Source organism: Oncorhynchus masou, chromosome 13 (genome assembly GCF_036934945.1).
Source record: "Oncorhynchus masou masou isolate Uvic2021 chromosome 13, UVic_Omas_1.1, whole genome shotgun sequence".
NCBI lineage: Eukaryota > Metazoa > Chordata > Actinopteri > Salmoniformes > Salmonidae > Oncorhynchus > Oncorhynchus masou.
Window position 1 is genome coordinate 34,179,219 of NC_088224.1, and position 15,636 is coordinate 34,194,854.

Consider the following 15,636-nt stretch of genomic DNA (forward strand, 5'->3'; position numbering starts at 1 on the left):
TCCTATGAACAGAGTCTCCCACCTCAGCTGTAGATCTCTGCAGTTCATCCAGAGTGATCATGGGTCTCTTGGCTGCATCTCTGATCAGTCTTCTCCTTGTATGAGCTGAAAGTTTAGAGGGACGGCCAGGTCTTGGTAGATTTGCAGTGGTCTGATACTCCTTCCATTTCAATATTATCGCTTTAAACTTCTTCACAACAGTATCTCGGACCTGCCTGGTGTGTTCCTTGTTCTTCATGATGCTCTCTGCGCTTTTAACGGACCTCTGAGACTATCACAGTGCAGGTGCATTTATACGGAGTCTTGATTACACACAGGTGGATTGTATTTATCATCATTAGTCATTTAGGTCAACATTGGATCATTCAGAGATCCTCACTGAACTTCTGGAGAGAGTTTGCTCTACTGAAAGTAAAGGGGCTGAATAATTTTGTACGCGCAATTTTTCAGTTTTTGATTTGTTAAAAAAGTTTGAAATATCCAATAAATGTCGTTCCACTTCATGATTGTGTCCCACTTGTTGTTGATTCTTCACAAAAAAATACAGTTTTATATCTTTATGTTTGAAGCCTGAAATGTGGCAAAAGGTCGCAAAGTTCAAGGGGCCCGAATACTTTCGCAAGGCACTGTATGCATATTATTAGTAGATTTGAATAGAAAACACTCTGAAGTTTCTAAAACTGTTTGAATGTCTGTGATTATAACAGAACTCATATGGCAGGCGAAAACCTGAGAAAAATCCAACAAGAAAGTGGGAAATATGAGGTTTGTAGTTTTTCAACTCTTGGCCTATCGAATACACAGTGTCTATGGGGTCATATTGCACTTTCTACGGCTTCCACTAGATGTCAACAGTCTTTAGAACCTTGTTTGATGCTTGTACTGGGAAGGAGGGGGGAATGAGGGCTCTTTGAGTCAGTGGTCTGGCAGAGTGCCACGAGCTGGTGATGCGTGTTCATGTGAGAGTTAGCTTGAGTTCCATTGCATTTCTGAAGACAATGGAGTTCTCCGGTTGGAGAATTATTATTATTATTGAAGATTTATGTTAAAAACATCCCAAATACTTCGTTTGCCATGTTTCTACGGACTGTAACGGAACTTTTTGACTTTTCGTCTGCTCCTAGTGATCGCGCGTCGTGAGTTTGGATTGTGTACTGAACGCGCAAACAAAAGGAGGTATTTGGACATAAAGATGAACTTTATCGAACAAATCAAACATTTATTGTGGAACTGGGATTCCTGGGAGTGCATTCTTATGAAGATCATCAAAGGTAAGTGAATATTTATAACGCTATTTCTGACTTCTGTTGACTCAAACATGGCGGATATCTGTTTGACTTGATTTGTTGTCTGAGCGCCGTACTGAGATTATTGCATGGTTTGCTTTTTGAAATCTGTTACAGCGGTTGCATTAAGGAGAAGTATATCTTTAATTCTGTGAATAACACTTGTATCTTTTATCAATGTTTATTATTAGTATTTCTGTAAATTGATTCGGCTCTCTGCAAAATCAACGGATGTTTTGGAAGCAAAACATTACTGAACGTAACGCGCCAATGTAAACTGAGATTTTTGGATATAAATATGCATTTTATCGAACAAAACATACATGTTTTGTAACATGAAGTACTATAAGTGTCATCTGATGAAGATCATCAAAGGTTAGTGATTAATTTTATTTATATTTCTGCTTTTTGTGACTCCTCTCTTTGGCTGGAAAAATGGCTGTGTGTTTTTGTGACTAGGCTCTGACCTAACATAATCATATGTTGTGCTTTTGCTGTAAAGCCCTTTTGAATTTGGACACAATGGGTAGATTAACAATAAGTTTATATTTCATTTGGTGTATTGCACTTGTTAATGTATGAAAGTTACATATTTTTCAAATATTTTTGAATTTCACGCACTGCCTTTCCAGCGGAATGTTGTCGAGGGGTGCCGCTAGTGGAACCCCTAGCCATAAGAAGAGGACAACAAAGTCAAGGTATTGGAGTGGCCATCACAAAGCCCTGACCTCAATCCTATAAAAAATTTGTGGGCAGAACTGAAAAAGCGTGTGCGAGCAAGGAGGCCTATAAACCTGACTCAGTTACACCAGCTCTGTCAGGAGGAATGGGCCAAAATTCACCCAACTTATTGTGGGGAGTTGTGGAAGGCTACCCGAAACGTTTGACCCAAGTTAAACAATTGAAAGGCAATGCTACCAAATACTAATTGTGTGTTTGTAAACTTCTGACCCACTGGAAATGTGATGAAAGAAATAAAAGTTTAAATAAATCATTCTCTCTACTATTATTCTGACATTTCACATTCTTAAAATAAAGTAGTGATCCTAACTGACCCAAGACAGGGATATTTTACAAGGATTAAAGGTCAGGAATTGTGAAAAACTGAGTTTAAATGTATTTGGCTAAGGTGTATGTAAACTTCCGTCTTCAACTGTAGCAACACTTGTCGTAAGCAGTTATAACAACTGAGTCTCTGAGTTGACTGACTGTAGTAAGCATGTAACCCCAAATAACCTCTTGCTCTGTGAATGCCTGTAGGAAACCTCAGGCTATTTGGTGGACTCACCCTCTCTTCAAAGACTGTCACACAGGACTTCCCACTGAGAATAATCTCCTGGAAAAAATAAATGGGTTTGGGAATTTTACCAGTGTCCCCGTCTGCCTCTGAAGACCAGTGCCAATATTCTCATTGGCTTGTAGACAGATGAACATGGTATTGGAGAATGTGTCTGGTACTCCCTAACACAGGGGTGAGCAATCTTAACAGTTGAGGGCCGGTGTGGATGCAGGGTTTTGCTCCGTCCAATTATATTTGGAATTGGGCATAGTACTTATCCTAGGGGGAAAACAAATATGTCAGCCGTTTTCTACTTCCTGATACGCACAGAGCAATACCTGGTCTGAAGCTACTGACCTCCTACTCTTCACAGTTCAATGTCAGCCAGTTCTGGCCTGGTGTTTGGAACACGAGTTCTCAGTCTTTGATCCATATTTGACTTTGTCCCCATTTCCTTTCCACGGAAAGAAAAGGACACAAACAAATGTCAAAGTAAAAATGCAATGTTTTGGTCGAGAACTTTCAGTTCCTATTACACATACAGAACAAATACAATGTAAACATATACCCTGTGATCACAGTAGGTTGGTGGCACCTTAATTGGGGAGGACGGGCTCGTAGTAGTGGCTGGAGGGAAATGAGTGGAATGGAATCAAATACATCAAACACATGGTTTCCATGTGTTTGATGCCATTCCATTCACTCTGTTCCAGCCATTATTATGAGCCGTCCTCCCCTCACCAGCCTCCACTGCTTGTGATACACACACACTGCTACTACATTTGGTGGCAGCAGTGGGGATCTAGTGGCCTCAGGGCAGCACCATCTTCAAGCAAGACACACACACACACACTAAAACCTCCTGAAAATGCCTATCATGCCACGAAGAGGTAAAAAAAATAAAAAATCAACTCAAGAGGGAAAAGGAGAAAATATATAGCTCCGGGTTTGCAGCGAGTAGAAATTAATTACGTAACCTATTGCAGCTCATCTCCAAAAGTTCACGGTGCATGAAAAACTTAATATGTGCTGCCTTCACCTTTACAGGGTCATAAAAACGATATAGTTGTACTTACATTTTTTCATAAAGTGACACAGAACATTTATTAAGACTGGCATATGTTAATAATATTCTGTCTTAAAAACCCAGTGAAGGCCAATGCTGGACATCCAGTAGCACAGTATCGCAAAGGTCAATAATATTTTTATAATACTGTTCTAATGGCATTTCACATCCTCGGGGACTGCCTCTGAATTTGACTCACACGTTTGGATCGAAATTAAAAGAGGGAAAGAAAAAAGTTGAATGTGTAAAATATGTCCTAGATATTCTACAGGTTCATTTAATTTCAAAGCAGAAAAAAATAGAATGACCTCTAAAGAATATAGAGTGGCTTCAAAAATTATTCACAACCCTTGACTTTTTCAAAATGTTATTGTGTTAAAGGCTGTATTTTAAAATAAATTAAATTCAGCCTGTGTCACTGATATACACACAATACCCCACAACATCAAAGTGGCATTTTGTTGTTGGAACATTTTCGAAATTAACAAAAACAATTATAATAGTGGTTAACGTTATTTTTGAACGATTACCCAAACTCTGTATTCCACACATACAATTATCTGTGAAGTCCCTCAGTCGAGTGCTGAATTTCAAGCACAGATGCAACCACAAAGACAAGGGAGATTTTCCAATGCCTCTCAAAGAACCTATTGGAACCTATCAAAGAACCTATCAAAGAACCTATTGATGGGTGAAAAAAACAACTAAAAAGCAGCCATTGAATATCCCTTTGAGCATGGTGAATGTATTAATTACCTTTCGGATGGTATGAATAGACCAAGTCACTACAAAGATACAGGCATCCTGCCTAACTCAGTTGCCGGAGAGGAAGGACATCGCTCCCGGATTTCAACATGAGGCCAATGGTGATTTTAAAACTGTTTACAGAGTTCAATGGCTGTGATAGGAAAAAACTGAGGATAGATCAACAACATTGTTGTTAATCTACAATAGTAACCTAAATGAAGGAAGAAAAGAAGGAGGTCTGTACAGAATAAAAAATATTCCCAAAACATGCACAGAACATTTTGTCCTGAATTCAAAGCATTATGTTTGGGGAAAATTTAACACAGCACATCACTGAGCACCACTCTTCTAATTTTCAAGCATGGTGGTGGTTATATCATGTTATGGATATGCTCGTCATTGGCAAGGACTAGGGAGCTTTTCTTTTATATAAAAAGAGACGGAATAGAGCTTGGCACAGGCAGAATCCTAGAGGAAAACCAGGTTCAGCCTGCTTTCTTCCATAAACAGGGAGACAAATTCCTCTTTCAGTAGGACAATAACCTCAAACTCAAAGACAAATATACACTGGAGTTGCTTACCAAGACAACATTGCATGTTCCTGAGTGTCCTAGTTACAGTTTGGACTTAAATCGGCTTGAAAATCTATGGCTAGACTTGAAAATGCAATGATCAACAATCACCTCCACAGAACTTGACGAGTTGAAAACGAATAATTGGCAGTAATACGGTCACCACAACAGCCCTAGGTCAAGCCCTCCAGAATGTCAGAGAGCTGAATGATGATTTTGTTTTTCTGACGCCTTTATTTTTCACCCTCTGACATTTCTGATTTCCTTGTGTCAGTGTCAACAGTTAACACTCCCATCTACTGCGGTGCAATGAGTCTAGGACCGGAGTGAGGCAGCAAAATGCTTGACCCTTCGCTTTGTGTGTGTTTGTGTGTATATGCGTGTCAAAGGCCAACCACCACCTACCTGCCTTCAATTTCTTTACCGAGATTGCGTTAGCCAGTGGTTTTCAATTGGGACCAGAATTCATGTCAAAGGCGATAGGATTATTTATGTTCGACTTCAACATCAATTTGCAGCCAATGAATATCCGTAGTGCTGTCACAGTTGTGACGGAACTGGTTCAGTGAACCGGGCTTGCATGATGAGTAACCTTGCCTGAGACCTTAGGACTTGCTTAGGCTTTAGCTTAGTGGGCTTCAATTGAGTTGGAAGATAGCAGGCTGAATTCATAGATTTACCCACAAAAAAAACCAACAACTGTTATCAAGGTATTTCCCCCCATATATTCCATATTTCTTTCTATTGAACTCCTTTGCCTATTTTGAAAAAAATATTACACAGAAAAAAGACACTGTGCCCTTTTATAAATACTTACATTATTCCTGTTGACTGTCAGCCCCCTGGATTGGCCCCCTAGCGTGACATGAGTTGCTGTGATTGTGATGTTGTGCCCCGAGCTAAAAGTCATGGGGCCTCCGAAGCTCGATGGAGGTGCCTCCTGTCGCCAAGGGGTGGTACTGTAGTTCTCTGCCAATATAAAGGCAATGCAGTCGCAAGCTGTTCTTGTTCTGAGCTTTTGTATCTTTTTGGTTCCCAGCATTCACCACTCGTTATCATTGTTCAAACGTACACTAAAATAAAACAATATGGCTGACAGGGAATTGCAAGGGGAGGGATACAGTTTTTTTGTATAGTACATTTATTCAATTATTTCATACTATTAACATTGTTTTATGGAGAATGTGATGTTCCGAGCAAGTTACAACCATATAATTGGAATTATTAGATTATATATCTGTTGTTTACAATGTCTTTATACCTGTTCATTTTGGATCTGTCATGTTTTTCTTTTGTCTTGCCCTTGTCATGTCACATGACTGTTCTCATAGCACAGGCCAGAGTCCCACCGTCATTCCCCATCCCTTATCCACCTCAAAGGAGAAAAGACATAGACACAACACAATCAGATGGCTTTGGCAGTGTGTGTGTGTGTGTTGTGGTGTACAGTGGTTTACATCCTGGGTTGGTCGTACAGTGACAAACTTGCACGTAGAGTTGTTGCTTCTTTCTCTAAGTTGCGGTATATTGTTTCCATTCAAGTCAGAGAGCCAAGCAGAGTTGGGCCCTGTTCAGTCATAATGCCTGTATGGACAAAAACAAGACACAGTACTTCAATTGCAACAGGGAATATGCTTGACACATAACTAGTGAAGTAAGTTTCATTTGATCACAGTAAACATTGTTAAATTGATTAAATCAATCTAAAATGTGTTAATGTAGCAGAATAGGGATTATCTTTAGAAAGTCTAGCAACCAGCTTTGATTGATTAATTGATTGGTTGAATGGAGCGTCCCTGTCAGTACTTTCTTTTCAGATCTTTTTCAATTGAACACATTTTTTTATACGTGTTTGTGTTCCTTTTTATATGACAGCTGTCTCCGCCTGTCTCTCTTTCTGTCTGTGAACAAGATGTGCATGTGTGTGTGTGTGTGTGTGTGTGTGTGTATGTATCCATTTTAGAAATGGCACTTGGCCTTGACAGTCACGTAAACGTTCTTGAAAAGCACTCGGCGTGGACACTCGAGGAAGCAACTCCGATAGATTCCCTCGCTGTGATGTCTGCGTGTCAAAGGACTTATCTCGCTAAGCATATGCTGGCACTTCACAATCATGTACTTCAAAAACCTCCAGCCTTCAAAGCATCAAAACGGCATTCAGCACATCAATCATGTAGCCACTAGCAAAATTCCCGAAGATGTCATCTGCGCTTAACAACAGCATCCAAAGGCGTTTTGAAGACATTCTTAATGGCTGTCTTTATTTGAAGCTTTGCCTTAACTTTGCCTTAAGATAGAAGTGTATGAGAAGAAATGAACACAAAAAGGACAAAAAATGAAATCTGAAACTTTATCATTTATTTGTATTGCAGAAAATCATTAGTAGCACACCCAAGCCAATTATTGAATCCTCTGTTGAATTTCTTTCTAAGATTCCTATATATGGCCATAAAACAAGCAAAACTATGGTCAATTTTGGCAGTTTGCAACATACAGAATCACAATGAAAGGTAACTTGCTCATCAACGTTCAACACAATGTAAAGCATCCACAGTCAAGCTTGTACTCAGTTGAGGAAAAAAAAATACAAAATGACAACTCCCTGTGTTTAATTGTATTATTTTATTTTTTGTAGCCAACACCCCCTCCTTCCCTTGTGTTAAGAGAAAATATTCCAGTGCAGGGCGCAGCGGAGGGATAAACAATTTCACTGTACTAATTGGCCAGTGTCACTCCTGATGTTTTGGATAAACAGAGAGCAGGGGAAAGCCGAGACAAATGTTGGCTAATTAAATTGATGGGGGTTTGGGGGGGGGGGAAACACCTGACAAAAAATGTGACTGGGAAATAACAACAGCTCTACTCGGCGAATAAAAAAACACTTCCTTCTTACTTTGAAATACTCAGCTTTCTCCTAATTGGGCATCATTTGCTGATGGGCGAACAACGTCCTCAAACTGGAACTCTTATTTTTTGAGTGGTAAGAGTGAGGTCCTGGATCCTCCTGAATAATACACGAAACAAAGAGAACAGGACAGAGAGCTTTGAGAGAAAGCGTGTTGTTTCGTTGTGTGATTCGATGTTGTGGCGATTTCCCAGTTCTGTAAGTATGTTGATTAGGAATTAATTCATCCCTCTCCCTATCCAACTGTCTGGCTGTCTACCTCAATATTTATTTCCCTTTCTCTCCATCTCTGCTTGGCTACTCTCTACTCACTCTCTCTCAAACACACAGCAACACTCTCTCGCTCTCTCTCTCACATACACACACACACAAACATTCTCTCTCTCTATAAAACACACTTACTCCCTCCCTCCTCTGTGTTGACCACTTGTCAGAGGATGTTTATGGACCATTGTTTGCGGTGCTGATGATCATTGTCATGGGGTGCTTCCATTACCCATACTCCACTCTGATGGATGGGGCCTCCCTTGACGCCTGCTGATATGGGTGTCCTTGACCACTGGGGCAGACAAGACAGGGGGAGGGGGTAGTGTGTGTGTGTGTGTGTGTGTGTGTGTGTGTGTGTGTTGTGTGCTGAGGTACGACTAAGATGGGCGATATGCTTTTTGATTTAGCTAGGCTATGAAGGCTATGATGTATAGATTGCAGTGGGGAGATATAGATGGAGCCAAACAGGACTGGTGTAGGAGCCAAACAGGACTGGTGTAGGACTATTGCTGTTTAAGATGGCTTAGCCTATATGATGTTACTTGATTTAGCTAGGCTAAGGCTATGATATATAGATACAATGGGGAGAACAAGTATTTTATACACTGCCGATTTTGCAGGTTTTCCTACTTACAAAGCATGTAGAGTATTTTTTTTAAACATAGGTACACTTCAACTGTGTGTTATGTACTTGAGTGAAGACCCAAAAGCGGTTTTAACAGAAAACAGAGTTCTTTAATGAAAAACAGGAATGGCATAAATCCTCTTCCAACGTAGTCAATGGAACAAAAAGAACGTTAGTATAATGCAGGATGCACCTGCCAGGCAGACTCCGACAGGATAGGACAAGGTGGAAGCAAACGGGACGACAGCTTGCTTCTGGCATCAAAAACACAAACAAGAATCAGACACTGAAAGTAGCAGGAACAGAGAGAGAAATAGAGACCTAATCAGAGGGGAAGAGAGAACAGGTGGGAAAGAGTGAATGAGCTAGTTAGGGGAGATGTAGAACAGCTGAAGAATGAGAGACAGAGAAGGTAACCTAAAAAGACCAGCAGAGAGAGACAGAGTGAAGAGAAAGGACAGGAACAGACATAACAAGACATGACAGTACCCCCCCCCACTCACCGAGCGCCTCCTGGCGCACTCGAGGAGGAAACCTGGCGGCAACGGAGGAAATCATCGATCAGCGAACGGTCCAGCACGTCCCGAGAGGGAACCCAACTCCTCTCCTCAGGACCGTACCCCTCCCAATCCACTAGGTACTGATGACCACGGCCCCGAGGGCGCATGTCCAAAATCTTACGAACCCTGTAGATGGGTGCGCCCTCGACAAGGATGGGGGGGGGAGGGACGAGCGGGGGCGCGAAGAACGGGCTTAACACAGGAGACATGGAAGACCGGGTGAACGCGACGAAGATAGCGCGGGAGAAGAAGTCGCACTGCGACAGGATTAATGACCTGAGAAATACGGAACGGACCAATGAACCGCGGGGCCAACTTGCGAGAAGCTGTCTTAAGGGGAAGGTTCTGAGTGGAGAGCCATACTCTCTGACCGCAACAATATCTAGGACTCTTGGTCCTACGCTATTAGCGGCCCTCACAGTCTGCGCCCTATTACGGCAAAGTGCCGACCTGACCCCCCTTCCAGGTGCGCTCGCAACGCTGGACAAAAGCCTGAGCGGAGGGGACGCAGGACTCGGCAAGCTGAGATGAGAACAGCGGAGGCTGGTACCCGAGGCTACTCTGAAAAGGAGATAGACCGGTAGCAGACGAGGGAAGCGAGTTGTGGGCGTACTCTGCCCAGGGGAGCTGTTCTGACCAAGACGCAGGGTTACGAAAAGAAAGACTGCGTAAAATGCGACCAACAGTCTGATTGGCCCGTTCGGCTTGACCGTTAGACTGGGGATGAAAGCCGGACGAGAGACTGACGGAAGCCCCAATCAAACGGCAAAACTCCCTCCAAAATTGAGACGTGAACTGCGGGCCTCTGTCGGAAACGACGTCAGACGGAAGGCCATGAATTCGGAAAACATTCTCGATAATGATCTGAGCCGTCTCCTTAGCAGAAGGGAGCTTAGCGAGAGGAATGAAATGAGCCGCCTTAGAGAATCTATCGACAACCGTAAGAATAACTGTCTTCCCCGCTGATGAAGGCAGTCCGGTGATAAAATCTAAAGCGATGTGAGACCACGGTCGAGAGGGAATGGGAAGCGGTCTGAGACGGCTGGCAGGAGGAGAGTTCCCAGATTTAGTCTGCGCGCAGACCGAACAAGCGGCGACAAATCGACGCGCGTCACGTTCCCGAGTGGGCCACCAGAAACGCTGGCGAATGGAAGCGAGCGTACCCGAACGCCGGGGTGGCCGGCTAACTTGGCAGAGTGGGCCCACTGAAGAACGGCCGGACGAGTAGGAATGGGAACGAACAGAAGGTTCCTAGGACAAGCTCGCGGCGACGGAGTGTGAGCGAGTGCTTGCTTTACCTGCCTCTCAATTCCCCAGACAGTCAACCCGACAACACGCCCGTCAGGGAGAATCCCCTCGGGGTCGGTGGAGACCTCAGAAGAACTGAAGAGACGAGATAAAGCATCAGGCTTGGTGTTTTTGAGCCCGGACGATAAGAAATAACAAACTCGAAACGAGCGAAAAACAGAGCCCAACGAGCCTGACGCGCATTAAGTCGTTTGGCTGAACGGATGTACTCAAGGTTCCTATGGTCAGTCCAAACGACAAAAGGAACGGTCGCCCCCTCCAACCACTGTCGCCATTCGCCTAGGGCTAAGCGGATGGCGAGCAGTTCGCGATTACCAACATCATAGTTACGTTCTGACGGCGATAAGCGATGAGAGAAAACGCGCAAGGATGGACCTTGCCGTCAGAGAGAGAGCGCTGAGAAAGAATGGCTCCCACGCCCACCTCTGACGCGTCAACCTCAACAACAAACTGACTAGAGATGTCAGGTGTAACAAGAATAGGTGCGGATGTAAAACGATTCTTAAGAAGATCAAAAGCTCCCTGGGCGGAAACGGACCACTTAAAGCACGTCTTAACAGAAGTAAGGGCTGTGAGGGGAGCTGCCACCTGACCGAAATTACGGATGAAACGACGATAGAAATTAGCGAAGCCCAGAAAGCGCTGCAGCTCGACGCGTGACTTAGGAACGGGCCAATCAATGACAGCCTGGACCTTAGCGGGATCCATCTTAATGCCCTCAGCGGAAATAACGGAACCGAGAAAAGGGACAGAGGCGGCATGAAAAGTGCACTTCTCAGCCTTCACATAAAGACAGTTCTCCAAAAGGCGCTGGAGGACGCGTCGCACGTGCTGAACATGAATCGAGAGAGACGGTGAAAAAATCAGGATATCGTCCATGTAAACGAAAACAAAAATGTTCAGCATGTCTCTCAGGACGTCGTTAACTAGTGCCTGAAAGACAGCTGGAGCGTTAACGAGGCCGAAAGGAAGAACCCGGTATTCAAAGTGCCCTAACGGAGTGTTAAACGCCGTCTTCCACTCGTCCCCCTCCCTGATGCGCACGAGATGGTAGGCGTTACGAAGGTCCAATTTGGTGAAAAACCTGGCTCCCTGCAGGATCTCGAAGGCTGAAGACATAAGAGGAAGCGGATAACGATTCTTAACTGTTATGTCATTCAGCCCTCGATAATCCACGCATGGGCGCAGGGACCCGTCCTTCTTCTGAACAAAAAAAAACCCCGCTCCGGCGGGAGAGGAGGAGGAGACTATGGTACCGGCGTCGAGCGAAACCGACAAATAATCCTCGAGAGCCTTACGTTCGGGAGCCGACAGAGAGTATAATCTACCCCGGGGGGAGTAGTTCCCGGAAGGAGATCAATACTACAGTCATACGACCGGTGTGGAGGGAGAGAAGTGGCCTTGGAACGACTGAACACCGTGCGCAGATCGTGATACTCCTCCGGCACCCCTGTCAAATCGCCAGGCTCCTCCTGTGAAGAAGAGACAGAGGAAACAGGAGGGATAGCAGACATTAAACAGGTCACATGACAAGAAACATTCCAGGATAGGATAGTATTACTAGACCAATTAATAGAAGGGTTATGGCGCACTAGCCAGGGCCAGGGCCAAAACAACAGGTGTAAAAGGTGAACGAAAAATTAGAAAAGAAATGGTTTCGCTATGATTACCAGAGACAGTGAGGGTTAAAGGCAGCGTCTCACGCTGAATCTTGGGGAGAGAACTACCATCTAAAGCGAACAAGGCCGTGGGCTCCCCTAACTGTCTGAGAGGAATGTCATGTTCCCGAGCCCAGGTCTCGTCCATAAAACAGCCCTCCGCCCCAGAGTCTATCAAGGCACTGCAGGAAGCAGATGAACCGGGCCAGCGGAGATGGACCGGAAAGGTAGTGCGTGATCCAGAAGGAGAGGCCTGAGTAGTTGCGCTCACCAGTAGCCCTCCTCTTACTGATGAGCTCTGGCTTTTACTGGACATGAGGTGACAAAATGACCAGCGGAGCCGCAGTAGAGACAGAGGCGATTGGTGATTCTCCGTTCCTTCTCCTTGGCCGAGATGCGGATACCCCCAGCTGCATAGGCTCAGCATCCGAGCCGGCGGAGGAGGGTGGCAGTGATGCGGCAGGTGGCAGTGATGTGGAGAGGGGAGCAACGGAGAACGCGAGCTCCTTTCCACGAGCTCGGCGACGAAGATCAAACCGTCGCTCTATGCGAATAGCGAGAGCTATTAAGGAGTCCAGACTGGAAGGAACCTCCCGGGAGAGGATCTCATCCTTAACCTCGACGAGGAGACCCTCCAGAAAACGAGCGAGCAAAGCCGGCTCGTTCCAGTCACTAGAGGCAGCGAGAGTGCGAAACTCAATAGAATAATCCGTTATGGATCGATTCCCCTGACATAGGGAAGACAGGGCCCTGGAAGCCTCCTCCCCAAAAACAGAACGGTCAAAAACCCGTATCATCTCCTCCTTAAAGTCCTGATACTGGTTAATACACTCAGCCCTCGCCTCCCAGATTGCCGTGCCCCACTCACGCGCCCGTCCGGTAAGGAGAGAAATGACGTAGGCGATGCGGGCTGCGCTCCTGGAGTAAGTGTTGGGCTGGAGAGAGAACACCACATCACACTGAGTGAGGAATGAGCGGCACTCAGTGGGCTCCCCAGAGTAACACGGCGGGTTGTTGATCCTGGGCTCCGGAGACTCGGAAACCCTGGAAGTGGGCGGTGGATCGAGGTGGAGTTGGTGAACCTGTCTTGTGAGGTCGGAGACTTGGACGGCCAGGGTCTCAACGGCATGTCGAGCAGCAGACAATTCCTCCTCGTGTCTGCCTAGCATCGCTCCCTGGATCTCGACGGCGGAGTGAAAAGGGTCCGGAGCCGCTGGGTCCATTCTTGGTCTGATTCTTCTGTTATGTACTTGAGTGAAGACCCAAAAGCGGTTTTAACAGAAAACAGAGTTCTTTAATGAAAAACAGGAATGGCATAAATCCTCTTCCAACGTAGTCAATGGAACAAAAAGAACGTTAGTATAATGCAGGATGCACCTGCCAGGCAGACTCCGACAGGATAGGACAAGGTGGAAGCAAACGGGACGACAGCTTGCTTCTGGCATCAAAAACACAAACAAGAATCAGACACTGAAAGTAGCAGGAACAGAGAGAGAAATAGAGACCTAATCAGAGGGGGAAGAGAGAACAGGTGGGAAAGAGTGAATGAGCTAGTTAGGGGAGATGTAGAACAGCTGAAGAATGAGAGACAGAGAAGGTAACCTAAAAAGACCAGCAGAGAGAGACAGAGTGAAGAGAAAGGACAGGAACAGACATAACAAGACATGACACTGTGAGAGACGGATTCTAAAACAAAAATCCAGAAAATCACATTGTATGATTTTCTGGATTTTTGTTTTAGATTCCGTCTCTCACAGTTGAAGTGTTCCTATGATAAAAATTACAGACCTCTACATGCTTTGTAAGTAGGAAAAACCTGCAAAATCGGCAGTGTATCGAATACTTGTTCTCCCCACTGTATATACTAGGGAGATACAGTTCATAGGTACAGTATAGTGGGGAACCCAGCTGGACTGGGATAGTCTATAGCTAATGGGCTATGGTTAAGCTATGCTTTGAGTTGGGCCAAGGTTCTCCACCATTCTTACCTCATGGTTCCCCATTTGAGTTATACCTCACCACCCCTGTTCAGAAAAGGCTTTGGCTACATTGGGCTATAGGCTTGGAGCAACTTTATTCTCACGGCGCTCAAAATTCCTATTTAAGGATTACCATTATATGTGCAGGTCCTCGGCTCATAACAACCAATCAGAATGATCAGTGGTGCTTATCTGAATATATTGCTCATCAATGAGTGTCAGCTCTTGTTCTTCGGGCCTGAAATATATGTACTCAAAGTATGCATACCAAACACAACGATATTGTATAATAATATGAACGGAATGATAATTGCATACAGTCAACCTACATCATTACACTTTTTTTCTCTCGTAATGGCAATTGATTGAAAGCACTTGCGTTTCATGATCTTGTCACCACGAGACCTGACAGAGCATTGCACGATTAGATGACAGTATATTTCCCTTGCCTGGCAAGATTAACAACTATTATTGACCTTAATGGAAAGCAGAAGAAATACATTTCAAACAAATGATGCCCATCCTGGTGATTTGCATTCGACATGCCATTCTCCATCTTCCCTGATTACCAAATTATTTTTGCTTTAATATAATGCACGGGAATCCATTCAAATATATATATATATATATATATATATATATATACACCTTAACAGCAACTTTGCAAGCCCAGAGACAAAAAACCTTAAAGATATTGAAATGATAGTTTAAGGACTGTGGGGGGTGGGGAGAATGAGATATCTTAATGTCTTATCAGTTAAGACTTCCTTTGTATGGAGTAGTTTTCCCACCTTCACTCTCCTTGGAAAGACAGGGGCGCCACTGATGAATTCTTAAGCAGATCTCACTGATAATTGTATTTCATAACTGTCAAGCTGAGAAGAACGGTCCACTGAGAAGCTATTTGTGTCACCGCAGCCTCCCTCTCCCTCTCCTCACACAGCCCTCAATAAAACTCAAAATCGCGGCGGAGATTGTTAAGTCTTCCTCAAGGATTATTAAATCCAAAGGAGAAATTTATGGGTGACACTTCATAACAATTAATCAGAGTGCTTGATTAATAAAGTTGGCTGCCCCTCCCCATCCTCCTCCCTTATGCTCGTGAAGCCGTCCTATAGGGGACGACGTGGTGTCATTCTTTTTGATTAATGGAGCAGTCTGACCACGCCCATAACCCCCCCCCCCTCCTCCCCACACACACATTCATGCACACACACACATAGTATGCCCAGTCTCACCTCTGTGGGGTGACTTTACTAACTTTCAAAAACAGGTACGGCACAGTCATATGCGTATATATGTAGGATCTTAATTTTACCTCTATTGTCACAGCAAAATAATTTGACCGTTTAGTCCATAATCAGTGGTTAGGCTATTAGCTGGC

The 15,636-nt window shown here is 44.4% G+C and overlaps 1 long non-coding RNA gene across 2 annotated transcripts in view; it reads right to left on the reverse strand.

The window, feature by feature from the left end:
* Window positions 1-6,111: 6,111 nt before the first annotated feature.
* Window positions 6,112-15,636, reverse strand: part of LOC135551408 (uncharacterized) — a 35,459-nt gene continuing 25,934 nt past the window's right edge. For both annotated transcript variants that reach the window (XR_010457298.1, XR_010457297.1), the window contains 2 exons: window positions 7,844-7,954; window positions 6,112-6,534 (listed from right to left, as the gene is read on the reverse strand). This is a non-coding gene — a long non-coding RNA (uncharacterized LOC135551408). The remainder of the gene's footprint in view (window positions 6,535-7,843; window positions 7,955-15,636) is intronic.